General features: G+C 50.6%; 1 protein-coding gene across 1 annotated transcript in view; it reads left to right on the forward strand.

The window, feature by feature from the left end:
- Positions 1 to 27,967, forward strand: part of LOC128647638 (uncharacterized) — a 205,253-nt gene that overhangs the window by 28,979 nt on the left and 148,307 nt on the right. The window lies entirely within an intron of this gene.

Raw genomic sequence — 27,967 nt, forward strand, 5'->3', positions numbered from 1 at the left:
CACACACCAGCACCAGTAAGGATCAATAGCAGAAGCAGTCAGGTAGCCTTGTTACTGCTAGTGTTGTACATGACCTATAGGTGCAAGCGCACAGGGTCACACACCAGCAACAGTATGGAACAATAGCAGAAGCAGTCAGGTAGTCTTGTTACTGCTAGTGTTGTACATGACCTATAGGTGCAAGCGTACAGGGTCACACAACAACACCAGTAAGAAGCAATAACAGAAGCAGTAAGGTAGCCTTGTTGCTGTTAGTGTTGGATGTGACCTGTAGGTCCAAGCGCACAGGGTCACACTCCAGCACCAGTTTGGAGTAAGAGCAGAGGCAGTCCGGTAGCCTTGTTGCTGCTAGTGTTGGATGTGACCTATAGGTGCCAGTGCACAGGGTCACACACCAGCACCAGTATGGAGCAATAGCAGAAGCAGTCAGGAAACCTTGTTGCTGCTAGTGTTGGATGTGACCTATAGGAGCCAGTGCACAGGGTCACACACCAGCACCAGTATGGAACAATAGCAGAAGCAGTCAGGTAGCCTTGTTGCTGCTAGTGTTGTATGTGACCTATAGGTACAAGCGCACAGGGTTACACACAAGCACCAGTAAGAAGCAATAGCAGAAGCAGTCAGGTAGCCTTGTTTCTGCTAGTGTTGTACGTTACCTATAGGTGCCAGAGCACAGGGTCACACACCAGCACCAGTATGGAGCAATAGCAGAAGCAGTCTGGTAGCCTTGTTGCTAATAGTATTTTTTGTGACCTATAGATGCAAGCGCACAGGGTCACACACCATCACCAGTATGGAGCAATAGCAGAAGTAGTCAGGTAGCCTTGTTGCTGCTAGTGTTGTATGTGACCTATAGGAGCCAACGCACAGTGTCACACGCCAGCACCAGTATGGAGCAATAGTAGAAGCAGTCAGGTATCCTTGTTGCTAATAGTGTTGGATGTGACCTATAGGTGCCAGCGTACAGGGTCACACCCCAGCACCAGTATGGAGCAATAGCAGAAGCAGTCAGGTAGCCTTGTTGCTAATAGTGTTGGATGTGACCTATAGGTGCAAGCGCACAGGGTCACACACCAGCACCAGTAAGGAGCAATAGCAGAAGTAGTCAGGTAGCCTTGTTGCTGCTAGTGTTGTGTGTGACCTATAGGTGCAAGCGCACAGGGTCACACACCAGCACCATTAAGGAGCAATAGCAGAAGTAGTCAGGTAGCCTTGTTGCTAATAGTGTTGGATGTGACCTATAGGTGCAAGAGCACAGGGTTACACACCATCACCAGTAAGAAGCAATAGCAGAAGCAGTCAGGTAGCCTTGTTGCTGCTAGTGTTGGATGTGACCTATAGGAGCCAGTGCACAGGGTCACACACCAGCAACAGTATGGAACAATAGCAGAATCAGTCAGGTAGCCTTGTTGCTGCTAGTGTTGTATGTGACCTATAGGTGCAAGCGCACAGGGTCACACACCGGCACCAGTATGGAGCAATAGCAGAAGCAGTCAGGTAGCCTTGTTGCTGCTAGTGTTGTATGTGACCTATAGGTGCAAGCGCACAGGGTCACACACCAGCACCAGTATGGAGCAATAGCAGAAGCAGTCAGGTAGCCTTGTTGCTGCTAGTGTTATATGTGACCTATAGGTGCAAGTGCACAGGGTCACACACAAGCACCAGTACGAAGTAATAGCAGAAGCAGTCAGGTAGCCTTGTTGCTGCTAGTGTTGTACATGACCTATAGGTGCAAGTGCACAGGGTCACACACCAGCACCAGTATGGAACAATAGCAGAAGCAGTCAGGTAGCCTTGTTGCTGCTAGTGTTGTACATGACCTATGGGTGCAAGCGCACAGGGTCACATACCAGCACCAGTATGGAGCAATAGCAGAAGCAGTCAGGTAGCCTTGTTGCTGCTAGTTTTGTACATGACCTATGGGTGCAAGCGCACAGGGTCACATACCAGCACCAGTATGGAGCAATAGCAGAAGCAGTCAGGTAGCCTTGTTGCTGTTAGTGTTGGATGTGACCTGTAGGTACAAGCGCACAGGGTCACACCCCAGCACCAGTATGGAGCAATAGCAGAGGCAGTCCGGTAGCCTTGTTGCTGCTAGTGTTGGATGTGACCTATAGGAGCCAGTGCACAGGGTCACACACCAGCACCAGTAAGGAGCAATAGCAGAGGCAGTCCGGTAGCCTTGTTGCTGCTAGTGTTGGATGTGACCTATAGGAGCCAGTGCACAGGGTCACACACCAGCACCAGTATGGAGCAATAGCAGAAGCAGTCAGGTTTCCTTGTTGCTAATAGTATTTTTTGTGACCTATAGCTGCAAGCACACAGGGTCACACACCATCACCATTATGGAGCAATAGCAGAAGTAGTCAGGTAGCCTTGATGCTGCTAGTGTTGGATGTGACCTATAGGAGCCAGCGCACAGGGTCACACACCAGCACCAGTATGGAGCAATAGTAGAAGCAGTCAGGTATCCTTGTTGCTAATAGTGTTTGATGTGACCTATAGGTGCCAGCGTACAGGGTCACACCCCAGCACCAGTATGGAGCAATAGCAGAAACAGTCAGGTAGCCTTGTTGCTGCTAGTGTTGTACGTGACCTATAGGTGCCAGCGCACAGGGTCACACACCAGCACCAGTAAGGAGCAATAGCAGACGCAGTCAGGTAGCCTTGTTGCTAATAGTGTTGGATGTGACCTATAGGTGCCAGCGCACGGGGTCACACCCCAGCACCAGTATGGAGCAATAGCAGAAGCAGTCAGGTAGCCTTGTTGCTGCTAGTGTTGTACATGACCTATAGGTGCAAGCGCACAGGGTTACACACCAGCACCAGTAAGGAGCAATAGCAGAAGCAGTCAGGTAGTCTTGTTGCTGCTAGTGTTGGATGTGACCTATAGGTGCAAGCGCACAGGGTCACACACCAGCACCAGTAAGGAGCAATAGCAGAAGCAGTCAGGTAGTCTTGTTGCTGCTAGTGTTGGATGTGACCTATAGGTGCAAGCGCACAGGGTCACACACCAGCACCAGTAAGGAGCAATAGCAGAAGTAGTCAGGTAGCCTTGTTGCTAATAGTGTTGGATGTGACCTACAGGTGCAAGAGCACAGGGTTACACACCATCACCAGTAAGAAGCAATAGCAGAAGCAGTCAGGTAGCCTTGTTGCTGCTAGTGTTGGATGTGACCTATAGGAGCCAGCGCACAGGGTCACACACCAGCAACAGTATGGAACAATAGCAGAATCAGTCAGGTAGCCTTGTTGCTGATAGTGTTGTATGTGACCTATAGGTGCAAGCGCACAGGGTCACACACCAGCACCAGTATGGAGCAATAGCAGAAGCAGTCGGGTAGCCTTGTTGCTGCTAGTGTTGTATGTGACCTATAGGTGCAAGCGCACAGGGTCACACACCAGCACCAGTATGAAGCAATAGCAGAAGCAGTCAGGTAGCCTTGTTGCTGCTAGTGTTATATGTGACCTATAGGAGCCAGCGCACAGGGTCACACACCGGCACCAGTAAGGAGTAATAGCAGAAGCAGTCAGGTAGCCTTGTTGCTGCTAGTGTTGGATGTGACCTATAGGAGCCAGCGCACAGGGTCACACACCAGCACCAGTACGGAGTAATAGCAGAAGCAGTCAGGTAGCCTTGTTGCTGCTAGTGTTGTACATGACCTATAGGTGCAAGCGCACAGGGTCACACACCAGCACCAGTATGGAGCAATAGCAGAAGCAGTCAGGTAGCCTTGTTGCTGCAAGTGCTGTACATGACCTATGGGTGCAAGCGCACAGGGTCACACACCAGCACCAGTATGGAGCAATAGCAGAAGCAGTCAGGTAGCCTTGTTGCTGCTAGTGTTATAAGTGACCTATAGGAGCCAGCGCACAGGGTCACACACCGGCACCAGTAAGGAGTAATAGCAGAAGCAGTCAGGTAGCCTTGTTGCTGCTAGTGTTGGATGTGACCTATAGGAGCCAGCGCACAGGGTCACACACCAGCACCAGTACGGAGTAATAGCAGAAGCAGTCAGGTAGCCTTGTTGCTGCTAGTGTTGTACATGACCTATAGGTGCAAGCGCACAGGGTCACACACCAGCACCAGTATGGAGCAATAGCAGAAGCAGTCAGGTAGCCTTGTTGCTGCAAGTGCTGTACATGACCTATGGGTGCAAGCGCACAGGGTCACACACCAGCACCAGTATGGAGCAATAGCAGAAGCAGTCAGGTAGCCTTGTTGCTGCTAGTGTTATATGTGACCTATAGGAGCCAGCGCACAGGGTCACACACCGGCACCAGTAAGGAGTAATAGCAGAAGCAGTCAGGTAGCCTTGTTGCTGCTAGTGTTGTACATGACCTATAGGTGCAAGCGCACTGGGTCACACACCAGCACCAGTATGAAGCAATAGCAGAAGCAGTCAGGTAGCCTTGTTGCTGCTAGTGTTGTACATGACCTATGGGTGCAAGCGCACAGGGTCACATACCAGCACCAGTATGGAGCAATAGGAGAAGCAGTCAGGTAGCCTTGTTGCTAATAGTGTGGGGTGTGACCTATAGGTGCAAGCGCACAGGGTCACACACCAGCACCAGTATGGAGCAATAGCAGAAGTAGTCAGGTAGCCTTCTTGCTGCTAGTTTTGTATGTGACTTATAGGAGCCAGCGCACAGGGTCACACACCAGCACCAGAATGGAGCAATAGTAGAAGCAGTCAGGTATCCTTGTTGCTAATAGTGTTGGATGTGACCTATAGGTGCCAGCATGCAGGGTCACACCCCAGCACCAGTATGGAGCAATAGCAGAAGCAGTCAGGTAGCCTTGTTGCTGCTAGTGTTGTACGTGACCTATAGGAGCCAGCGCACAGGGTCACACATCAGCACCAGTATGGAGCAATAGCAGAAGCAGTCAGGTAGCCTTGTTGCTGCTAGTGTTGTACATGACCTATGGGTGCAAGCGCACAGGGTTATACACCAGCACCAGTATGGAGCAATAGCAGAAGCAGTCAGGTAGCCTTGTTGCTGCTAGTGTTGGATGTGACCTATAGGTGCAAGCGCACAGGGTTACACACCAGCACCAGTAAGGAGCAATAGCAGAAGCAGTCAGGTAGTCTTGTTGCTGCTAGTGTTGTGTGTGACCTATAGGTGCAAGCGCACAGGGTCACACACCAGCATCAGTAAGGAGCAATAGCAGAAGTAGTCAGGTAGCCTTGTTGCTAATAGTGTTGGATGTGACCTATAGGTGCAAGAGCACAGGGTTACACACCATCACCAGTAAGAAGCAATAGCAGAAGCAGTCAGGTAGCCTTGTTGCTGCTAGTGTTGTATGTGACCTATAGGTGCAAGCGCACAGGGTCACACACCAGCACCAGTATGGAGCAATAGCAGAGGCAGTCAGGTAGCCTTGTTGCTGCTAGTGTTATATGTGACCTATAGGAGCCAGCGCACAGGGTCACACACCAGCACCAGTAAGGAGTAATAGCAGAAGCAGTCAGGTAGCCTTGTTGCTGCTAGTGTTGTACATGACCTATGGGTGCAAGCGCACAGGGTCACACACCAGCACCAGTATGGAGCAATAGCAGAAGCAGTCAGGTAGCCTTGTTGCTGCTAGTGTTGTACATGACCTATAGGTGCCAGCGCACAGGGTCATACACCAGCACCAGTAAGGAGCAATAGCAGAAGCAGTCAGGTAGCCTTGTTGCTGTTAGCGTTGGAGGTGACCTATAGGTGCAAGCGTACAGGGTCACATACCAGCACCAGTAAGGAGCAATAGCAGAAGCAGTCAGGTAGCCTTGTTGCTGTTAGCGTTAGAGGTGACCTATAGGTGCAAGCGTACAGGGTCACATACCAGCACCAGTATGGAGCAATAGCAGAAGTTATCAGGTAGCCTTGCTACTGCTAGTGTTGTACATGACCTATAGGTGCAAGCGCACAGGGTCACAAACTAGCACCAGTTTGGAGCAATAGCAGAAGTGGTCAGGTAGCCTTCTTGCTGCTAGTTTTGTATGTGACCTATAGGTGCCAGCGCACAGGGTCACACACCAGCACCAGTTTGGATCAATAGCAGAAGTAGTCAGGTAGCCTTGTTGCTGCTAGTTTTGTATGTGACCTATAGGTGCAAGCGCACAGGGTCACAAACCAGCACCAGTATGGAGCAATAGCAGAAGTAGTCAGGTAGCCTTGTTGCTGCTAGTGTTGTACATGACCTATAGGAGCCAGCGCACAGGGTCACACACCAGCACCAGTAAGAAGCAATAGCAGAAGCAGTCAGGTAGCCTTGTTGCTGCTAGAGTTGGATGTGACCTATAGGTGCAAGCGCACAGGGTCACACACCAGCACCAGCATGGAGCAATAGCAGAAGCAGTCAGGTAGCCTTGTTGCTGCTAGTGTTGTACATGACCTATAGGAGCCAGCGCACAGGGTCACACACCAGCACCAGTAAGAAGCAATAGCAGAAGCAGTCAGGTAGCCTTGTTGCTGCTAGAGTTGGATGTGACCTATAGGTGCCAGCGCACAGGGTCACACACCAGCACCAGTAAGAAGCAATAGCAGAAGCAGTCAGGTAGCCTTGTTGCTGCTAGAGTTGGATGTGACCTATAGGTGCCAGCGCACAGGGTCACACACCAGCACCAGTAAGAAGCAATAGCAGAAGCAGTCAGGTAGTCTTGTTGCTGCTAGTGTTAGATGTGACCTATAGGTGCAAGCGCACAGAATTACACCAGCACCAGTATGGACCAATAGCAGAAGCATTCAGGTAGCCTTGTTGCTGCTAGTGTTGGATGTGACCTATAGGAGCCAGCGCACAGGGTCACACACCAGCACCAGTATGGAGCAATAGCAGAAGCAGTCAGGTAGCCTTATTGCTGATAGTGTTGTATGTGACCTATAGGTGCCAGTGCACAGGGTCACACAGCAGCACCAGTATGGAACAATAGCAGAAGTAGTCAGGTAGCCTTGTTACTGCTAGTGTTGGATGTGACCTATAGGAGCCAGCGCACAGGGTCACACACCAGCACCAGTATGGAGCAATAGCAGAAGCAGTCAGGTAGCCTTATTGCTGATAGTGTTGTACGTGACCTATAGGTGCCAGTGCACAGGGTCACACACCAGCACCAGTATGGAGCAATAGCAGAAGCAGTCAGGTAGCCTTGTTGCTGCTAGTGTTGTATGTGACCTATAGGTGCAAGCTCACAGGGTTACACACCAGCACCAGTAAGAAGCAATTGCAGAAGCAGTCAGGTAGCCTTGTTGCTAATAGTGTTGTACGTGAACTAAAGGTGCAAGCACAGGGTCACACACCAGCACCAGTATGGACCAATAGCAGAAGCATTCAGGTAGTCTTGTTGCTGCTAGTGTTAGATGTGACCTATAGGTGCAAGCGCACAGAATCACACCAGCACCAGTATGGAGCAATAGCAGAAGCAGTCAGGTAGCCTTGTTGCTGCTAGTGTTGGATGTGACCTATAGGTGCAAGCGCACAGGGTCACACACCAGCACCAGTATGGAGCAATAGCAGAATCAGTCAGGTAGCCTTGTTGCTGCTAGTGTTGGATGTGACCTATAGGTGCAAGCGCACAGGGTCACACACCAGCACCAGTATGGAGCAATAGCAGAAGCAGTCAGGTAGCCTTGCTACTGCTAGTGTTGTACGTGACCTATAGGTGCAAGAGCACAGGGTTACACACCAGCACCAGCGTGGAGCAATAGCAGAAGCAGTCAGGTAGCCTTGTTGCTGCTAGTGTTGTACATGACCTATAGGTGCAAGCGCACAGGGTCACACACCAGCACCAGTATGGAGCAATAGCAGAAGCAGTCAGGTAGCCTTGCTGCTGCTAGTGTTGTATGTGACCTATAGGTGCAAGCACACAGGGTCACACACCAGCACCAGTAAGGAGCAATAGCAGAAGCAGTCAGGTAGCCTTGTTACTGCTAGTGTTGTACATGACCTATAGGTGCAAGCGCACAGTGTCACACACAAGCAACAGTATGGAACAATAGCAGAAGCAGTCAGGTAGTCTTGTTACTGCTAGTGTTGTACATGACCTATAGGTGCAAGCGTACAGGGTCACACAACAACACCAGTAAGAAGCAATAGCAGAAGCAGTAAGGTAGCCTTGTTGCTGCTAGTGTTGGATGTGACCTATAGGAGCCAGCGCACAGGGTCACACACCAGCACCAGTATGGAACAATAGCAGAAGCAGTCAGGTAGCCTTGTTGCTGCTAGTGTTGGATGTGACCTATAGGTGCAAGCGCACAGGGTCACACACCAGCACCTGTATAGAGCAATAGCAGAAGTAGTCAGGTAGCCTTGTTACTGCTAGTATTGTACGTTACCTATAGGTGCCAGCGCACAGGGTCACACACCAGCACCAGTATGGAGCAATAGCAGAAGCAGTCTGGTAGCCTTGTTGCTAATAGTATTTTTTGTGACCTATAGGTGCAAGTGCACAGGGTCACACCATCACCAGTATGGAGCAATAGCAGAAGCAGTCAGGTAGCCTTGATGCTGCTAGTGTTGGATGTGACCTATAGGAGCCAGCGCACAGGGTCACACACCAGCACCAGTATGGAGCAGTAGCAGAAGCAGTCAGGTAGCCTTGATGCTGCTAGTGTTGGATGTGACCTATAGGAGCCAGCGCACAGGGTCACACACCAGCACCAGTATGGAGCAATAGTAGAAGCAGTCAGGTATCCTTGTTGCTAATAGTGTTGGATGTGACCTATAGGTGCCAGCGTACAGGGTCACACCCCAGCACCAGTATGGAGCAATAGCAGAAGCAGTCGGGTAGCCTTGTTGCTGCTAGTGTTGTATGTGACCTATAGGTGCAAGCGCACAGGGTCACACACCAGCACCAGTATGAAGCAATAGCAGAAGCAGTCAGGTAGCCTTGTTGCTGCTAGTGTTATATGTGACCTATAGGAGCCAGCGCACAGGGTCACACACCGGCACCAGTAAGGAGTAATAGCAGAAGCAGTCAGGTAGCCTTGTTGCTGCTAGTGTTGGATGTGACCTATAGGAGCCAGCGCACAGGGTCACACACCAGCACCAGTACGGAGTAATAGCAGAAGCAGTCAGGTAGCCTTGTTGCTGCTAGTGTTGTACATGACCTATAGGTGCAAGCGCACAGGGTCACACACCAGCACCAGTATGGAGCAATAGCAGAAGCAGTCAGGTAGCCTTGTTGCTGCAAGTGCTGTACATGACCTATGGGTGCAAGCGCACAGGGTCACACACCAGCACCAGTATGGAGCAATAGCAGAAGCAGTCAGGTAGCCTTGTTGCTGCTAGTGTTATAAGTGACCTATAGGAGCCAGCGCACAGGGTCACACACCGGCACCAGTAAGGAGTAATAGCAGAAGCAGTCAGGTAGCCTTGTTGCTGCTAGTGTTGGATGTGACCTATAGGAGCCAGCGCACAGGGTCACACACCAGCACCAGTACGGAGTAATAGCAGAAGCAGTCAGGTAGCCTTGTTGCTGCTAGTGTTGTACATGACCTATAGGTGCAAGCGCACAGGGTCACACACCAGCACCAGTATGGAGCAATAGCAGAAGCAGTCAGGTAGCCTTGTTGCTGCTAGTGCTGTACATGACCTATGGGTGCAAGCGCACAGGGTCACACACCAGCACCAGTATGGAGCAATAGCAGAAGCAGTCAGGTAGCCTTGTTGCTGCTAGTGTTATATGTGACCTATAGGAGCCAGCGCACAGGGTCACACACCGGCACCAGTAAGGAGTAATAGCAGAAGCAGTCAGGTAGCCTTGTTGCTGCTAGTGTTGTACATGACCTATAGGTGCAAGCGCACTGGGTCACACACCAGCACCAGTATGAAGCAATAGCAGAAGCAGTCAGGTAGCCTTGTTGCTGCTAGTGTTGTACATGACCTATGGGTGCAAGCGCACAGGGTCACATACCAGCACCAGTATGGAGCAATAGGAGAAGCAGTCAGGTAGCCTTGTTGCTAATAGTGTGGGGTGTGACCTATAGGTGCAAGCGCACAGGGTCACACACCAGCACCAGTATGGAGCAATAGCAGAAGTAGTCAGGTAGCCTTCTTGCTGCTAGTTTTGTATGTGACTTATAGGAGCCAGCGCACAGGGTCACACACCAGCACCAGAATGGAGCAATAGTAGAAGCAGTCAGGTATCCTTGTTGCTAATAGTGTTGGATGTGACCTATAGGTGCCAGCATGCAGGGTCACACCCCAGCACCAGTATGGAGCAATAGCAGAAGCAGTCAGGTAGCCTTGTTGCTGCTAGTGTTGTACGTGACCTATAGGAGCCAGCGCACAGGGTCACACATCAGCACCAGTATGGAGCAATAGCAGAAGCAGTCAGGTAGCCTTGTTGCTGCTAGTGTTGTACATGACCTATGGGTGCAAGCGCACAGGGTTATACACCAGCACCAGTATGGAGCAATAGCAGAAGCAGTCAGGTAGCCTTGTTGCTGCTAGTGTTGGATGTGACCTATAGGTGCAAGCGCACAGGGTTACACACCAGCACCAGTAAGGAGCAATAGCAGAAGCAGTCAGGTAGTCTTGTTGCTGCTAGTGTTGTGTGTGACCTATAGGTGCAAGCGCACAGGGTCACACACCAGCATCAGTAAGGAGCAATAGCAGAAGTAGTCAGGTAGCCTTGTTGCTAATAGTGTTGGATGTGACCTATAGGTGCAAGAGCACAGGGTTACACACCATCACCAGTAAGAAGCAATAGCAGAAGCAGTCAGGTAGCCTTGTTGCTGCTAGTGTTGTATGTGACCTATAGGTGCAAGCGCACAGGGTCACACACCAGCACCAGTATGGAGCAATAGCAGAAGCAGTCAGGTAGCCTTGTTGCTGCTAGTGTTATATGTGACCTATAGGAGCCAGCGCACAGGGTCACACACCAGCACCAGTAAGGAGTAATAGCAGAAGCAGTCAGGTAGCCTTGTTGCTGCTAGTGTTGTACATGACCTATGGGTGCAAGCGCACAGGGTCACACACCAGCACCAGTATGGAGCAATAGCAGAAGCAGTCAGGTAGCCTTGTTGCTGCTAGTGTTGTACATGACCTATAGGTGCCAGCGCACAGGGTCATACACCAGCACCAGTAAGGAGCAATAGCAGAAGCAGTCAGGTAGCCTTGTTGCTGTTAGCGTTGGAGGTGACCTATAGGTGCAAGCGTACAGGGTCACATACCAGCACCAGTAAGGAGCAATAGCAGAAGCAGTCAGGTAGCCTTGTTGCTGTTAGCGTTAGAGGTGACCTATAGGTGCAAGCGTACAGGGTCACATACCAGCACCAGTATGGAGCAATAGCAGAAGTTATCAGGTAGCCTTGCTACTGCTAGTGTTGTACATGACCTATAGGTGCAAGCGCACAGGGTCACAAACTAGCACCAGTTTGGAGCAATAGCAGAAGTGGTCAGGTAGCCTTCTTGCTGCTAGTTTTGTATGTGACCTATAGGTGCCAGCGCACAGGGTCACACACCAGCACCAGTTTGGATCAATAGCAGAAGTAGTCAGGTAGCCTTGTTGCTGCTAGTTTTGTATGTGACCTATAGGTGCAAGCGCACAGGGTCACAAACCAGCACCAGTATGGAGCAATAGCAGAAGTAGTCAGGTAGCCTTGTTGCTGCTAGTGTTGTACATGACCTATAGGTGCCAGCGCACAGGGTCACACACCAGCACCAGTAAGAAGCAATAGCAGAAGCAGTCAGGTAGCCTTGTTGCTGCTAGAGTTGGATGTGACCTATAGGTGCAAGCGCACAGGGTCACACACCAGCACCAGCATGGAGCAATAGCAGAAGCAGTCAGGTAGCCTTGTTGCTGCTAGTGTTGTACATGACCTATAGGAGCCAGCGCACAGGGTCACACACCAGCACCAGTAAGAAGCAATAGCAGAAGCAGTCAGGTAGCCTTGTTGCTGCTAGAGTTGGATGTGACCTATAGGTGCCAGCGCACAGGGTCACACACCAGCACCAGTAAGAAGCAATAGCAGAAGCAGTCAGGTAGTCTTGTTGCTGCTAGTGTTAGATGTGACCTATAGGTGCAAGCGCACAGAATTACACCAGCACCAGTATGGACCAATAGCAGAAGCATTCAGGTAGCCTTGTTGCTGCTAGTGTTGGATGTGACCTATAGGAGCCAGCGCACAGGGTCACACACCAGCACCAGTATGGAGCAATAGCAGAAGCAGTCAGGTAGCCTTATTGCTGATAGTGTTGTATGTGACCTATAGGTGCCAGTGCACAGGGTCACACAGCAGCACCAGTATGGAACAATAGCAGAAGTAGTCAGGTAGCCTTGTTACTGCTAGTGTTGGATGTGACCTATAGGAGCCAGCGCACAGGGTCACACACCAGCACCAGTATGGAGCAATAGCAGAAGCAGTCAGGTAGCCTTATTGCTGATAGTGTTGTACGTGACCTATAGGTGCCAGTGCACAGGGTCACACACCAGCACCAGTATGGAGCAATAGCAGAAGCAGTCAGGTAGCCTTGTTGCTGCTAGTGTTGTATGTGACCTATAGGTGCAAGCTCACAGGGTTACACACCAGCACCAGTAAGAAGCAATTGCAGAAGCAGTCAGGTAGCCTTGTTGCTAATAGTGTTGTACGTGAACTAAAGGTGCAAGCACAGGGTCACACACCAGCACCAGTATGGACCAATAGCAGAAGCATTCAGGTAGTCTTGTTGCTGCTAGTGTTAGATGTGACCTATAGGTGCAAGCGCACAGAATCACACCAGCACCAGTATGGAGCAATAGCAGAAGCAGTCAGGTAGCCTTGTTGCTGCTAGTGTTGGATGTGACCTATAGGTGCAAGCGCACAGGGTCACACACCAGCACCAGTATGGAGCAATAGCAGAATCAGTCAGGTAGCCTTGTTGCTGCTAGTGTTGGATGTGACCTATAGGTGCAAGCGCACAGGGTCACACACCAGCACCAGTATGGAGCAATAGCAGAAGCAGTCAGGTAGCCTTGCTACTGCTAGTGTTGTACGTGACCTATAGGTGCAAGAGCACAGGGTTACACACCAGCACCAGCGTGGAGCAATAGCAGAAGCAGTCAGGTAGCCTTGTTGCTGCTAGTGTTGTACATGACCTATAGGTGCAAGCGCACAGGGTCACACACCAGCACCAGTATGGAGCAATAGCAGAAGCAGTCAGGTAGCCTTGCTGCTGCTAGTGTTGTATGTGACCTATAGGTGCAAGCACACAGGGTCACACACCAGCACCAGTAAGGAGCAATAGCAGAAGCAGTCAGGTAGCCTTGTTACTGCTAGTGTTGTACATGACCTATAGGTGCAAGCGCACAGTGTCACACACAAGCAACAGTATGGAACAATAGCAGAAGCAGTCAGGTAGTCTTGTTACTGCTAGTGTTGTACATGACCTATAGGTGCAAGCGTACAGGGTCACACAACAACACCAGTAAGAAGCAATAGCAGAAGCAGTAAGGTAGCCTTGTTGCTGCTAGTGTTGGATGTGACCTATAGGAGCCAGCGCACAGGGTCACACACCAGCACCAGTATGGAGCAATAGCAGAAGCAGTCAGGTAGCCTTGTTGCTGCTAGTGTTGGATGTGACCTATAGGTGCAAGCGCACAGGGTCACACACCAGCACCTGTATAGAGCAATAGCAGAAGTAGTCAGGTAGCCTTGTTACTGCTAGTATTGTACGTTACCTATAGGTGCCAGCGCACAGGGTCACACACCAGCACCAGTATGGAGCAATAGCAGAAGCAGTCTGGTAGCCTTGTTGCTAATAGTATTTTTTGTGACCTATAGGTGCAAGTGCACAGGGTCACACCATCACCAGTATGGAGCAATAGCAGAAGCAGTCAGGTAGCCTTGATGCTGCTAGTGTTGGATGTGACCTATAGGAGCCAGCGCACAGGGTCACACACCAGCACCAGTATGGAGCAGTAGCAGAAGCAGTCAGGTAGCCTTGTTGCTGCTAGTGTTGGATGTGACCTATAGGAGCCAGCGCACAGGGTCACACACCAGCACCAGTATGGAGCAATAGTAGAAGCAGTCAGGTATCCTTGTTGCTAATAGTGTTGGATGTGACCTATAGGTGCCAGCGTACAGGGTCACACCCCAGCACCAGTATGGAGCAATAGCAGAAGCAGTCAGGTAGCCTTGTTGCTGCTAGTGTTGTACGTGACCTATAGGAGCCAGCGCACAGGGTCACACCCCAGCACCAGTAAGGAGCAATAGCAGACGCAGTCAGGTAGCCTTGTTGCTAATAGTGTTGGATGTGACCTATAGGTGCCAGCGCACGGGGTCACACCCCAGCACCAGTATGGAGCAATAGCAGAAGCAGTCAGGTAGCCTTGTTGCTGCTAGTGTTGTACATGACCTATAGGTGAAAGCGCACAGGGTTACACACCAGCACCAGTATGGAGCAATAGCAGAAGCAGTCAGGTAGTCTTGTTGCTGCTAGTGTTGTACATGACCTATAGGTGAAAGCGCACAGGGTTACACACCAGCACCAGTAAGGAGCAATAGCAGAAGTAGTCAGGTAGCCTTGTTGCTAATAGTGTTGGATGTGACCTATAGGTGCAAGAGCACAGGGTCGCACACCAGAACCAGTAAGAAGCAATAGCAGAAGCAGTCAGGTAGCCTTGTTGCTGCTAGTGTTGGATGTGACCTATAGGTGCAAGCGCACAGGGTCACACACCAGCACCAGTATGGAGCAATAGCAGAAGCAGTCAGGTAGCCTTGTTGCTGCTAGTGTTATATGTGACCTATAGGAGCCAGCGCACAGGGTCACACACCAGCACCAGTAAGGAGTAATAGCAGAAACAGTCAGGTAGCCTTGTTGCTGCTAGTGTTGTACATGACCTATGGGTGCAAGCGCACAGGGTCACACACCAGCACCAGTATGGAGCAATAGCAGAAGCAGTCAGGTAGCCTTGTTGCTGCTAGTGTTGTACATGACCTATGGGTGCAAGCGCACAGGGTCACATAACAGCACCAGTATGGAGCAATAGCAGAAGCAGTCAGGTAGCCTTGTTGCTGTTAGCGTTGGAGGTGACCTATAGGTGCAAGCGTACAGGGTCACATACCAGCACCAGTAAGGAGCAATAGCAGAAGCAGTCAGGTAGCCTTGTTGCTGTTAGCGTTGGAGGTGACCTATAGGTGCAAGCGTACAGGGTCACATACCAGCACCAGTATGGAGCAATAGCAGAAGTTATCAGGTAGCCTTGCTACTGCTAGTGTTGTACATGACCTATAGGTGCAAGCGCACAGGGTCACAAACTAGCACCAGTTTTGAGCAATTACAGAAGTAGTCAGGTAGCCTTGTTGCTGCTAGTTTTGTATGTGACCTATAGGTGCAAGCGCACAGGGTCACACACCAGCACCAGTATGGAGCAATAGCAGAAGTAGTCAGGTAGCCTTGTTGCTGCTAGTGTTGTACATGACCTATAGGTGCAAGCGCACAGGGCCACACACCAGCACCAGTAAGAAGCAATAGCAGAAGCAGTCAGGTAGCCTTGTTGCTGCTAGTGTTGGATGTGACCTATAGGTGCAAGCGCACAGGGTCACACACCAGCACCAGTATGGAGCAATAGCAGAAGCAGTCAGGTAGCCTTGTTGCTGCTAGTGTTGGATGTGACCTATAGGAGCCAGCGCACAGGGTCACACACCAGCACCAGTATGGAGCAATAGCAGAAGCAGTCAGGTAGCCTTATTGCTGATAGTGTTGTACGTGACCTATAGGTGCCAGTGCACAGGGTCACACAGCAGCACCAGTATGGAACAATAGCAGAAGTAGTCAGGTAGCCTTGTTACTGCTAGTGTTGGATGTGACCTATAGGAGCCAGCGCACAGGGTCACACACCAGCACCAGAATGGAGCAATAGCAGAAGCAGTCAGGTAGCCTTATTGCTGATAGTGTTGTACGTGACCTATAGGTGCCAGTGCACAGGGTCACACACCAGCACCAGTATGGAGCAATAGCAGAAGCAGTCAGGTAGCCTTGTTGCTGCTAGTGTTGTATGTGACCTATAGGTGCAAGCTCACAGGGTTACACACCAGCACCAGTAAGAAGCAATTGCAGAAGCAGTCAGGTAGCCTTGTTGCTGCTAGTGTTGTACGTGAACTAAAGGTGCAAGCACAGGGTCACACACCAGGACCAGTATGGACCAATAGCAGAAGCATTCAGGTAGTCTTGTTGCTGCTAGTGTTAGATGTGACCTATAGGTGCAAGCGCACAGAATCACACCAGCACCAGTATGGACCAATAGCAGAAGCATTCAGGTAGCCTTGTTGCTGCTAGTGTTGGATGTGACCTATAGGTGCAAGCGCACAGGGTCACACACCAGCACCAGTATGGAGCAATAGCAGAAGCAGTCAGGTAGCCTTGCTACTGCTAGTGTTGTACATTACCTATAGGTGCAAGAGCACAGGGTTACACACCAGCACCAGAGTGGAGCAATAGCAGAAGCAGTCAGGTAGCCTTGCTGCTGCTAGTGTTGTATGTGACCTATAGGTGCAAGAGCACAGGGTTACACACCAGCACCAGCGTGGAGCAATAGCAGAAGCAGTCAGGTAGCCTTGCTGCTGCTAGTGTTGTATGTGACCTATAGGTGCAAGCACACAGGGTCACACACCAGCACCAGTAAGGAGCAATAGCAGAAGCAGTCAGGTAGCCTTGTTACTGCTAGTGTTGTTCATGACCTATAGGTGCAAGCGCACAGGGTCACACACCAGCACTAGTAAGAAGCAATAGCAGAAGCAGTAAGGTAGCCTTGTTGCTGTTAGTTATGGATGTGACCTGTAGGTCCAAGCGCACAGGGTCACACTCCAGCACCAGTATGGACCAATAGCAGAAGCAGTCAGGTAGCCTTGTTGCTGCTAGTGTTGGATGTGACCTATAGGAGCCAGCGCACAGGGTCACACACCAGCACCAGTATGGAACAATAGCAGAAGCAGTCAGGTAGCCTTGTTGCTGTTAGTGTTGGATGTGACCTATAGGTGCAAGCGCACAGGGTCACACACCAGCACCTGTATAGAGCAATAGCAGAAGTAGTCAGGTAGCCTTGTTACTGCTAGTATTGTACGTTACCTATAGGTGCCAGCGCACAGGGTCACACACCAGCACCAGTATGGAGCAATAGCAGAAGCAGTCAGGTAGCCTTGATGCTGCTAGTGTTGGATGTGACCTATAGGAGCCAGGGCACAGGGTCACACACCAGCACCAGTATGGAGCAGTAGCAGAAGCAGTCAGGTAGCCTTGATGCTGCTAGTGTTGGATGTGACCTATAGGAGCCAGCGCACAGGGTCACACACCAGCACCAGTATGGAGCAATAGTAGAAGCAGTCAGGTATCCTTGTTGTTAATAGTGTTGGATGTGACCTATAGGTGCCAGCGTACAGGGTCACACCCCAGCACCAGTATGGAGCAATAGCAGAAGCAGTCAGGTAACCTTGTTGCTGCTAGTGTTGTACGTGACCTATAGGAGCCAGCGCACAGGGTCACACCCCAGCACCAGTAAGGAGCAATAGCAGAAGCAGTCTGGTAGCCTTGTTGCTAATAGTATTTTTTGTGACCTATAGGTGCAAGTGCACAGGGTCACACCATCACCAGTATGGAGCAATAGCAGAAGCAGTCAGGTAGCCTTGATGCTGCTAGTGTTTGATGTGACCTATAGGAGCCAGCGCACAGGGTCACACACCAGCACCAGTATGGAGCAGTAGCAGAAGCAGTCAGGTAGCCTTGATGCTGCTAGTGTTGGATGTGACCTATAGGAGCCAGCGCACAGGGTCACACACCAGCACCAGTATGGAGCAATAGTAGAAGCAGTCAGGTATCCTTGTTGCTAATAGTGTTGGATGTGACCTATAGGTGCCAGCGTACAGGGTCACACCCCAGCACCAGTATGGAGCAATAGCAGAAGCAGTCAGGTAGCCTTGTTGCTGCTAGTGTTGTACGTGACCTATAGGAGCCAGCGCACAGGGTCACACCCCAGCACCAGTAAGGAGCAATAGCAGAAGCAGTCAGGTAGCCTTGTTGCTAATAGTGTTGGATGTGACCTATAGGTGCCAGCGCACGGGGTCACACCCCAGCACCAGTATGGAGCAATAGCAGAAGCAGTCAGGTAGCCTTGTTGCTGCTAGTGTTGTACATGACCTATAGGTGAAAGCGCACAGGGTTACACACCAGCACCAGTATGGAGCAATAGCAGAAGCAGTCAGGTAGTCTTGTTGCTGCTAGTGTTGTACATGACCTATAGGTGAAAGCGCACAGGGTTACACACCAGCACCAGTAAGGAGCAATAGCAGAAGTAGTCAGGTAGCCTTGTTGCTAATAGTGTTGGATGTGACCTATAGGTGCAAGAGCACAGGGTCGCACACCAGAACCAGTAAGAAGCAATAGCAGAAGCAGTCAGGTAGCCTTGTTGCTGCTAGTGTTGGATGTGACCTATAGGTGCAAGCGCACAGGGTCACACACCAGCACCAGTATGGAGCAATAGCAGAAGCAGTCAGGTAGCCTTGTTGCTGCTAGTGTTATATGTGACCTATAGGAGCCAGCGCACAGGGTCACACACCAGCACCAGTAAGGAGTAATAGCAGAAACAGTCAGGTAGCCTTGTTGCTGCTAGTGTTGTACATGACCTATGGGTGCAAGCGCACAGGGTCACATAACAGCACCAGTATGGAGCAATAGCAGAAGCAGTCAGGTAGCCTTGTTGCTGCTAGTGTTGTACATGACCTATAGGTGCCAGCGCACAGGGTCACACACCAGCACCAGTAAGGAGCAATAGCAGAAGCAGTCAGGTAGCCTTGTTGCTGTTAGCGTTGGAGGTGACCTATAGGTGCAAGCGTACAGGGTCACATACCAGCACCAGTAAGGAGCAATAGCAGAAGCAGTCAGGTAGCCTTGTTGCTGTTAGCGTTGGAGGTGACCTATAGGTGCAAGCGTACAGGGTCACATACCAGCACCAGTATGGAGCAATAGCAGAAGTTATCAGGTAGCCTTGCTACTGCTAGTGTTGTACATGACCTATAGGTGCAAGCGCACAGGGTCACAAACTAGCACCAGTTTTGAGCAATTACAGAAGTAGTCAGGTAGCCTTGTTGCTGCTAGTTTTGTATGTGACCTATAGGTGCCAGCGCACAGGGTCACACACCAGCACCAGTTTGGAGCAATAGCAGAAGTAGTCAGGTAGCCTTGTTGCTGCTAGTTTTGTATGTGACCTATAGGTGCAAGCGCACAGGGTCACACACCAGCACCAGTATGGAGCAATAGCAGAAGTAGTCAGGTAGCCTTGTTGCTGCTAGTGTTGTACATGACCTATAGGTGCAAGCGCACAGGGCCACACACCAGCACCAGTAAGAAGCAATAGCAGAAGCAGTCAGGTAGCCTTGTTGCTGCTAGTGTTGTATGTGACCTATAGGTGCAAGCGCACAGGGTCACACACCAGCACCAGCATGGAGCAATAGCAGAAGCAGTCAGGTAGCCTTGTTGCTGCTAGTGTTGGATGTGACCTATAGGAGCCAGCGCACAGGGTCACACACCAGCACCAGTATGGAGCAATAGCAGAAGCAGTCAGGTAGCCTTATTGCTGATAGTGTTGTACGTGACCTATAGGTGCCAGTGCACAGGGTCACACAGCAGCACCAGTATGGAACAATAGCAGAAGTAGTCAGGTAGCCTTGTTACTGCTAGTGTTGGATGTGACCTATAGGAGCCAGCGCACAGGGTCACACACCAGCACCAGAATGGAGCAATAGCAGAAGCAGTCAGGTAGCCTTATTGCTGATAGTGTTGTACGTGACCTATAGGTGCCAGTGCACAGGGTCACACACCAGCACCAGTATGGAGCAATAGCAGAAGCAGTCAGGTAGCCTTGTTGCTGCTAGTGTTGTATGTGACCTATAGGTGCAAGCTCACAGGGTTACACACCAGCACCAGTAAGAAGCAATTGCAGAAGCAGTCAGGTAGCCTTGTTGCTGCTAGTGTTGTACGTGAACTAAAGGTGCAAGCACAGGGTCACACACCAGGACCAGTATGGACCAATAGCAGAAGCATTCAGGTAGTCTTGTTGCTGCTAGTGTTAGATGTGACCTATAGGTGCAAGCGCACAGGGTCACACACCAGCACCAGTATGGAGCAATAGCAGAAGCAGTCAGGTAGCCTTGTTGCTGCTAGTGTTGGATGTGACCTATAGGTGCAAGCGCACAGGGTCACACACCAGCACCAGTATGGAGCAATAGCAGAATCAGTCAGGTAGCCTTGTTGCTGCTAGTGTTGGATGTGACCTATAGGTGCAAGCGCACAGGGTCACACACCAGCACCAGTATGGAGCAATAGCAGAAGCAGTCAGGTAGCCTTGCTACTGCTAGTGTTGTACATGACCTATAGGTGCAAGAGCACAGGGTTACACACCAGCACCAGCGTGGAGCAATAGCAGAAGCAGTCAGGTAGCCTTGCTGCTGCTAGTGTTGTATGTGACCTATAGGTGCAAGCACACAGGGTCACACACCAGCACCAGTAAGGAGCAATAGCAGAAGCAGTCAGGTAGCCTTGTTACTGCTAGTGTTGTACATGACCTATAGGTGCAAGCGCACAGTGTCACACACAAGCAACAGTATGGAACAATAGCAGAAGCAGTCAGGTAGTCTTGTTACTGCTAGTGTTGTACATGACCTATAGGTGCAAGCGTACAGGGTCACACAACAACACCAGTAAGAAGCAATAGCAGAAGCAGTAAGGTAGCCTTGTTGCTGTTAGTTATGGATGTGACCTGTAGGTCCAAGCGCACAGGGTCACACTCCAGCACCAGTATGGACCAATAGCAGAAGCAGTCAGGTAGCCTTGTTGCTGCTAGTGTTGGATGTGACCTATAGGAGCCAGCGCACAGGGTCACACACCAGCACCAGTATGGAACAATAGCAGAAGCAGTCAGGTAGCCTTGTTGCTGCTAGTGTTGGATGTGACCTATAGGTGCAAGCGCACAGGGTCACACACCAGCACCTGTATAGAGCAATAGCAGAAGTAGTCAGGTAGCCTTGTTACTGCTAGTATTGTACGTTACCTATAGGTGCCAGCGCACAGGGTCACACACCAGCACCAGTATGGAGCAATAGCAGAAGCAGTCAGGTAGCCTTGATGCTGCTAGTGTTGGATGTGACCTATAGGAGCCAGCGCACAGGGTCACACACCAGCACCAGTATGGAGCAATAGCAGAAGCAGTCAGGTAGCCTTGATGCTGCTAGTGTTGGATGTGACCTATAGGAGCCAGCGCACAGGGTCACACACCAGCACCAGTATGGAGCAATAGTAGAAGCAGTCAGGTATCCTTGTTGTTAATAGTGTTGGATGTGACCTATAGGTGCCAGCGTACAGGGTCACACCCCAGCACCAGTATGGAGCAATAGCAGAAGCAGTCAGGTAACCTTGTTGCTGCTAGTGTTGTACGTGACCTATAGGAGCCAGCGCACAGGGTCACACCCCAGCACCAGTAAGGAGCAATAGCAGAAGCAGTCTGGTAGCCTTGTTGCTAATAGTATTTTTTGTGACCTATAGGTGCAAGTGCACAGGGTCACACCATCACCAGTATGGAGCAATAGCAGAAGCAGTCAGGTAGCCTTGATGCTGCTAGTGTTTGATGTGACCTATAGGAGCCAGCGCACAGGGTCACACACCAGCACCAGTATGGAGCAGTAGCAGAAGCAGTCAGGTAGCCTTGATGCTGCTAGTGTTGGATGTGACCTATAGGAGCCAGCGCACAGGGTCACACACCAGCACCAGTATGGAGCAATAGCAGACGCAGTCAGGTATCCTTGTTGCTAATAGTGTTGGATGTGACCTATAGGTGCCAGCGTACAGGGTCACACCCCAGCACCAGTATGGAGCAATAGCAGAAGCAGTCAGGTAGCCTTGTTGCTGCTAGTGTTGTACGTGACCTATAGGAGCCAGCGCACAGGGTCACACCCCAGCACCAGTAAGGAGCAATAGCAGACGCAGTCAGGTAGCCTTGTTGCTAATAGTGTTGGATGTGACCTATAGGTGCCAGCGCACGGGGTCACACCCCAGCACCAGTATGGAGCAATAGCAGAAGCAGTCAGGTAGCCTTGTTGCTGCTAGTGTTGTACATGACCTATAGGTGCAAGCGCACAGGGTCACACACCAGCACCAGTATGGAGCAATAGCAGAAGCAGTCAGGTAGTCTTGTTGCTGCTAGTGTTGTACATGACCTATAGGTGAAAGCGCACAGGGTTACACACCAGCACCAGTAAGGAGCAATAGCAGAAGTAGTCAGGTAGCCTTGTTGCTAATAGTGTTGGATGTGACCTATAGGTGCAAGAGCACAGGGTCGCACACCAGAACCAGTAAGAAGCAATAGCAGAAGCAGTCAGGTAGCCTTGTTGCTGCTAGTGTTGGATGTGACCTATAGGTGCAAGCGCACAGGGTCACACACCAGCACCAGTATGGAGCAATAGCAGAAGCAGTCAGGTAGCCTTGTTGCTGCTAGTGTTATATGTGACCTATAGGAGCCAGCGCACAGGGTCACACACCAGCACCAGTAAGGAGTAATAGCAGAAACAGTCAGGTAGCCTTGTTGCTGCTAGTGTTGTACATGACCTATGGGTGCAAGCGCACAGGGTCACACACCAGCACCAGTATGGAGCAATAGCAGAAGCAGTCAGGTAGCCTTGTTGCTGCTAGTGTTGTACATGACCTATGGGTGCAAGCGCACAGGGTCACATAACAGCACCAGTATGGAGCAATAGCAGAAGCAGTCAGGTAGCCTTGTTGCTGCTAGTGTTGTACATGACCTATAGGTGCCAGCGCACAGGGTCACACACCAGCACCAGTAAGGAGCAATAGCAGAAGCAGTCAGGTAGCCTTGTTGCTGTTAGCGTTGGAGGTGACCTATAGGTGCAAGCGTACAGGGTCACATACCAGCACCAGTAAGGAGCAATAGCAGAAGCAGTCAGGTAGCCTTGTTGCTGTTAGCGTTGGAGGTGACCTATAGGTGCAAGCGTACAGGGTCACATACCAGCACCAGTATGGAGCAATAGCAGAAGTTATCAGGTAGCCTTGCTACTGCTAGTGTTGTACATGACCTATAGGTGCAAGCGCACAGGGTCACAAACTAGCACCAGTTTTGAGCAATTACAGAAGTAGTCAGGTAGCCTTGTTGCTGCTAGTTTTGTATGTGACCTATAGGTGCCAGCGCACAGGGTTACACACCAGCACCAGTTTGGAGCAATAGCAGAAGTAGTCAGGTAGCCTTGTTGCTGCTAGTTTTGTATGTGACCTATAGGTGCAAGCGCACAGGGTCACACACCAGCACCAGTATGGAGCAATAGCAGAAGTAGTCAGGTAGCCTTGTTGCTGCTAGTGTTGTACATGACCTATAGGTGCAAGCGCACAGGGCCACACACCAGCACCAGTAAGAAGCAATAGCAGAAGCAGTCAGGTAGCCTTGTTGCTGCTAGTGTTGGATGTGACCTATAGGTGCAAGCGCACAGGGTCACACACCAGCACCAGCATGGAGCAATAGCAGAAGCAGTCAGGTAGCCTTGTTGCTGCTAGTGTTGGATGTGACCTATAGGAGCCAGCGCACAGGGTCACACACCAGCACCAGTATGGAGCAATAGCAGAAGCAGTCAGGTAGCCTTATTGCTGATAGTGTTGTACGTGACCTATAGGTGCCAGTGCACAGGGTCACACACCAGCACCAGTATGGAGCAATAGCAGAAGCAGTCAGGTAGCCTTGTTGCTGCTAGTGTTGTATGTGACCTATAGGTGCAAGCTCACAGGGTTACACACCAGCACCAGTAAGAAGCAATTGCAGAAGCAGTCAGGTAGCCTTGTTGCTGCTAGTGTTGTACGTGAACTAAAGGTGCAAGCACAGGGTCACACACCAGCACCAGTATGGAGCAATAGCAGAAGCAGTCAGGTAGCCTTGCTACTGCTAGTGTTGTACATGACCTATAGGTGCAAGAGCACAGGGTTACACACCAGCACCAGCGTGGAGCAATAGCAGAAGCAGTCAGGTAGCCTTGCTGCTGCTAGTGTTGTATGTGACCTATAGGTGCAAGCACACAGGGTCACACACCAGCACCAGTAAGGAGCAATAGCAGAAGCAGTCAGGTAGCCTTGTTGCTGCTAGTGTTGTACATGACCTATAGGTGCAAGCGCACAGTGTCACACACAAGCAACAGTATGGAACAATAGCAGAAGCAGACAGGTAGTCTTGTTACTGCTAGTGTTGTACATGACCTATAGGTGCAAGCGTACAGGGTCACACAACAACACCAGTAAGAAGCAATAGCAGAAGCAGTAAGGTAGCCTTGTTGCTGTTAGTTATGGATGTGACCTGTAGGTCCAAGCGCACAGGGTCACACTCCAGCACCAGTATGGACCAATAGCAGAAGCAGTCAGGTAGCCTTGTTGCTGCTAGTGTTGGATGTGACCTATAGGAGCCAGCGCACAGGGTCACACACCAGCACCAGTATGGAACAATAGCAGAAGCAGTCAGGTAGCCTTGTTGCTGCTAGTGTTGGATGTGACCTATAGGTGCAAGCGCACAGGGTCACACACCAGCACCTGTATAGAGCAATAGCAGAAGTAGTCAGGTAGCCTTGTTACTGCTAGTATTGTACGTTACCTATAGGTGCCAGCGCACAGGGTCACACACCAGCACCAGTATGGAGCAATAGCAGAAGCAGTCAGGTAGCCTTGATGCTGCTAGTGTTGGATGTGACCTATAGGAGCCAGTGCACAGGGTCACACACCAGCACCAGTAAGGAGCAATAGCAGAAGTAGTCAGGTAGCCTTGTTGCTAATAGTGTTGGATGTGACCTATAGGTGCAAGAGCACAGGGTTACACACCATCACCAGTAAGAAGCAATAGCAGAAGCAGTCAGGTAGCCTTGTTGCTGCTAGTGTTGGATGTGACCTATAGGAGCCAGTGCACAGGGTCACACACCAGCAACAGTATGAAACAATAGCAGAAGCAGTCAGGTAGCCTTGTTGCTGCTAGTGTTATATGTGACCTATAGGAGCCAGCGCACAGGGTCACACACCAGCACCAGTAAGGAGTAATAGCAGAAGCAGTCAGGTAGTCTTGTTGCTGCTAGTGTTGGATGCGACTTATAGGTGCAAGCGCACAGGGTCACACACCAGCACCAGTATGGAGCAATAGCAGAAGCAGTCAGGTAGCCTTGTTGCTGCTAGTGTTGTATGTGACCTATAGGTGCAAGCTCACAGGGTTACACACCAGCACCAGTATGGAGCAATAGCAGAAGTAGTCAGGTAGCCTTGTTACTGCTAGTGTTGTACATGACCTATAGGTGCAAGTGCACAGGGTCACACACCAGCACCAGTAAGGAGCAATAGCAGAAGCAGTCAGGTAGTCTTGTTGCTGTTAGTGTTGGATGTGACCTACAGGAGCCAGCGCACAGGGTCACACACCAGCACCAGTATGGAGTAATAGCAGAAGTAGTCAGGTAGCCTTGTTGCTGATAGTGTTGTACGTGACCTATAGGTGCCAGTGCACAGGGTCACACACCAGCACCAGTATGGAGCAATAGCAGAAGCAGTCAGGTAGCCTTGTTGCTGTTAGCGTTGGAGGTGACCTATAGGTGCAAGCGTACAGGGTCACACACCAGGACCAGTATGGAGCAATAGCAGAAGCAGTCAGGTAGCCTTGTTGCTGTTAGCGTTGGAGGTGACCTATAGGTGCAAGCGTACAGGGTAACACACCAGCACCAGTATGGAGCAATGGCAGATGCAGTCAGGTAGTCTTGTTGCTGCTAGTGTTAGATGTGACCTACAGGTGCAAGCGCACAGGGTCACACACCAGCACCAGTATGGAGCAATAGCAGAAGCAGTCAGGTAGCCTTGTTGCTAATAGTGTGGGGTGTGACCTATAGGTGCAAGCGCACAGGGTCACACACCAGCACCAGTATGGAACAATAGCAGAAGTAGTCAGGTAGCCTTGTTACTGCTAGTGTTGTATGAGACCTATAGGTGCAAGTGCACAGGGTCACACACCAGCACCAGTATGGAGCAATAGCAGAAGCAGTCAGGTAGCCTTGTTGCTAATAGTGTGGGGTGTGACCTATAGGTGCAAGCGCACAGGGCCACACACCAGCACCAGTATGGAACAATAGCAGAAGTAGTCAGGTAGTCTTGTTACTGCTAGTGTTGGATGTGACCTATAGGAGCCAGCGCACAGGGTCACACACAAGCACCAGTAAGGAGTAATAGCAGAAGCAGTCAGGTAGCCTTGTTGCTGATAGTGTTGTACATGACCTATAGGTGCAAGCGCACAGGGTCACACACAAGCACCAGTAAGGAGTAATAGCAGAAGCAGTCAGGTAGCCTTGTTGCTGTTACTGTTGTACGTGACCTATAGGAGCCAGCGCACAGGGTCACTCACCAGCACCAGTATGGAGCAATAGCAGAAGCAATCAGGTAGCCTTGTTGCTGCTAGTGTTGGATGTGACATATAGGTGCAAACACACAGGGTTACACACCAGTAGGGTTGCCACCTCAGCCATGTTTTCCTGAACACTTATGTTTTACACATGCTACAGGGTGTGCAGGGAGGAACATGTATTGTGTTTCTGGACAGCACTATTCATATTCCTCCCTGCACACCCTGCAGCATGTGTAACTTATAAGTGTTCTGTATTTTAAGGGACGGGTGGCAACCCTACACACCAGCACCAGTATGGAGCAATAGCAGAAGCAGTCAGGTAGCCTTGTTGCTGTTACTGTTGTACGTGACCTATAGGTGCAAGCGCAGAGGGTCACACACCAGCACCAGTATGGAGCAATAGCAGAAGCATTCAGGTAGCCTTGTTGCTGCTAGTGTTGGATGTGACCTATAGGTGCAAGCGCACAGGGTTACACACCAGCACCAGTATGGAGCAATAGCAGAAGCAGTCAGGTAGCCTTGTTGCTGCTAGTGTTGTATGTGACCTATAGGTGCAAGTGCACAGGGTCACACACCAGCACCAGTAAGGAGCAATAGCAGAAGCAGTCAGGTAGCCTTGTTGCTGCTAGTGTTGTATGTGACCTATAGGTGCAAGTGCACAGGGTCACACACCAGCACCAGTAAGGAGCAATAGCAGAAGCAGTCAGGTAGCCTTGTTGTTGCTAGTGTTGGATGTGACCTATAGGAGCCAGCGCACAGGGTCACACACCAGCACCAGTATGGAACAATAGCAGAAACAGTCAGGTAGCCTTGTTGCTGCTAGTGTTGTATGTGACCTATAGGTGCAAGCACACAGGGTCATACACCAGCACCAGTATGGAGCAATAGCAGAAGCGGTCAGGTAGCCTTGTTGCTGTTTCTGTTGTACGTGACCTATAGGAGCCAGCGCACAGGGTCACACAAAAGCAACAGTATGGAGCAATAGCAGAAGCAGTCAGGTAGCCTTGTTGCTGCTAGTGTTGTATGTGACCTATAGGTACAAGCGCACAGGGTTACACACAAGCACCAGTAAGAAGCAATAGCAGAAGCAGTCAGGTAGCCTTGTTGCTGTTAGTGTTGTATGTCACCTATAGGTGCAAGCGCACAGGGTCACACACCAGCACCAGTATGGAGCAATAGCAGAAGTAGTCAGGTAGCCTTGTTGCTGCTAGTGTTGTTTATGACCTATAGGTGCAAGCGTACAGGGTCACACACCAGCACTAGTATGGAACAATAGCAGAAGCAGTCAGGTAGCCTTGTTGCTGCTAGTGTTGTACATGACCTATAGTTGCAAGCGCACAGGGTCACACACCAGCACCAGTATGGAAAAATAGCAGAAGCAGTCAGGTAGCCTTGTTACTGATAGTGTTGTACATGACCTATAGGTGTAAGCACACAGGGTCACACACTAGCACCAGTAAGAAGCAATAGCAGAAGTAGTCAGGTAGCCTTGTTGCTGTTAGTGTTGGATGTGACCTATAGGTGCAAGCGCACAGGGTTACACACCAGCACCAGTAAGAAGCAATAGCAGAAGTAGTCAGGTAGCCTTGTTGCTGCTAGTGTTG

This window comes from Bombina bombina, chromosome 2 (genome assembly GCF_027579735.1).
Source record: "Bombina bombina isolate aBomBom1 chromosome 2, aBomBom1.pri, whole genome shotgun sequence".
Lineage (NCBI taxonomy): Eukaryota > Metazoa > Chordata > Amphibia > Anura > Bombinatoridae > Bombina > Bombina bombina.